At 43.9% G+C, this 2,500-nt stretch overlaps 1 long non-coding RNA gene across 1 annotated transcript in view; it reads left to right on the top strand.

The window, feature by feature from the left end:
* Nucleotides 1–2,500, top strand: part of LOC149137845 (uncharacterized) — a 68,210-nt gene that overhangs the window by 13,534 nt on the left and 52,176 nt on the right. The window lies entirely within an intron of this gene.

Here is a 2,500-nt window from a genome sequence, read left to right as displayed (position 1 = left end):
CATCGTTAAAACGGCTCGTCCCATGGATCGCAGATTAAATTTGTATACGCAAATTAAATCTAGCCATGGAGGAATGTAGTGGCGGACAAAAAACAAGACAGGAAAACAAACAGAAAAGGCTTTACGGCCAGACGAGAAAAATTATGTGTGTATGAACGCGATGAGGCACGGAACCGAGAGAGACAAAGTGGTGGCGTGCGTTGCTTGGCGAAAGCCAAGGAAGGAAAGGATTATTGACCGGAAGCATGTGACCATGCCGGTGTAAAGGGAAGAGAGAGAGAGTGGTAGAGGGAGAAAGAGAGGGAGGAAGTAGAAGAATAGGTGAGCAACGAGAGGAAAAGAGAAAGAGAGGAAATACGAGGGGGAAAAGGAGATACGTAGTAGTAACAGAGGAAGAACAAGAGGGGTAAGGCGAGATACGTAGTAGTACAGAGGAAGAACGAGGGGGTGGGGAGAAACGAAAGAGAAAGTGATAGAGTAGCGTCGGAGGATAAGTTTACGAAAACTACTTACAATTTTTGTGAGACGCTGCGTTCAATCATGTAAAGACAAAAGTAAATGAGTATATGCATATATACGTACAGGTATGTGCATACCGACATCCACCTGTATGTATAGGTGCATATCTGGGTACAGGACATTGCAAACAAACGTAGACGAGAACACACGAGCCACATAGAGAACATTCTACTTCATCAGCTACCCACGTTTTAACACCGGCGTTTCGACGAGCTTCGGGCAGGACGCATCGTTAAAACGGCTCGTCCCATGGATCGCAGATTAAATTTGTATACGCAAATATATATATATATATATATATATATATATATATATATATATATATATATATATATATATATATATATATATATATATATATATATATATATATATATATATATATATATATGGCTCACTGACTGCAGATGGCTCACTGACTGCAGATCCCACATGGATAAGTGAAGTGCTCAGTACACAATTCAAGAGTGTCTTCACCTCTCCTCTGAGTCACATGCAGATAAAGAACCCAGCTGATTTCTTTGACAATAGCACTCAGCAGAAGGGGACTGCATCCATTACCTACATCGACATTGAAGAGGAAGATGTGATAGCTGCCATAAATGAAATGAGCTCAAATTCGGCAACTGGCCCCGATGGTTTCCCAGCTGTCCTCTTAAAGTCGTGTAAACAAGAATTAGCAGGACCACTCCGGATACTCTTCCAGAGTTTTCTTGCAAATGGTAAACTTCCCAAAAAGCTGAAGGAAGGCACCATATGTCCTATCCATAAAGGTGGAAGCAGAGCAGAGGCTGGAAACTACAGGCCCATCTCTCTGACTTCACATATTAGCAAAGTCATGGAACGAATTGTCAGAAGGAGATTGATTGCGTTCCTAGAAGAAAATGACTTGCTGAATGAGACCCAGCATGGTTTCCGTCCAGGTAAAAGCTGCCTCACGCAGCTCTTGCAGCATTATGACTGGGTCCTGAAGCAGCTACTTGACCATTCAAATGTTGATGTGATATATCTCGACTTTGCAAAAGCCTTTGACAAAGTTGATCATGGCTTGATATGTCACAAGCTGCGAAACCTTGGCATAGCTGGTAAATTAGGAGAGTGGCTGCATGACTTCCTGAATGGTAGAAGTCAGACAGTTGCAGCCAATGGAGAACTATCTAGGGAAACACAAATATTGAGCGGTGTTCCACAGGGAACTGTTCTGGGGCCACTACTGTTCATAGTGGCCCTTCTGGACATGCCCACGGTCACGCGGAGAGCCACTGTCACTAGCTATGCTGATGACACAAAGATATCTCAGGCAATAAAGAATCCTGATGATATTGTAAGCCTGCAGAATGACCTAAATGCAATATATGAGTGGGCAGAGCAAAATAATATGCAGTTCAATGCAAAAAAATTTCAAGTACTGCGCTACAAGACCACAAGTACCTCCCAACTGGCATACACAGGGCCTGGAGGTACTGCAATCCCAGAACAACAAACAGTTAGAGATCTGGGCATCAACATGTGTAGTGATGCATCATTTCACATGCACATTATCAAGTTGACAGCAAGGTGCAGACAACTGGCGGGGTGGATACTGAGGACTTTCCGTACAAGGGATCAAAAAGTCATGTTGATTCTATGGAAGACATTTGTTCTGAGCCGCCTAGACTATTGCTCTCAGTTGTGGTCACCACACAGTGTTAAGCGGACAGCAGAACTCGAGGCAATTCAGCGGCACTATACAAAAAAGATCGCCACAGTCCAACAGATGAACTACAGGGAGCGACTGAAGGCACTAGGTCTCTACTCCCTGGAGCGCAGGCGGGAGAGATATGTAATAATATACATATGGAAAATACTGGAAGGACTGGTGCCAAACTTTGGTATCAAGTACTACAGGAATGCCCGCACGGGTCGCCACTGCATGGTGCCAAAGGTACCGTCCACTGCATCTCACATAAGAACGAGATACTGCATCAGCCTCGGTTTCAGA

The sequence above is a fragment of the Octopus bimaculoides genome, chromosome 1 (assembly GCF_046866305.1).
Source record: "Octopus bimaculoides isolate indiv1 chromosome 1, ASM4686630v1, whole genome shotgun sequence".
Classification (NCBI taxonomy): Eukaryota; Metazoa; Mollusca; class Cephalopoda; order Octopoda; family Octopodidae; genus Octopus; species Octopus bimaculoides.
The sequence above is the reverse complement of the archived record's forward strand: the minus strand, read 5'-3'. Positions and strand labels throughout refer to the sequence as shown.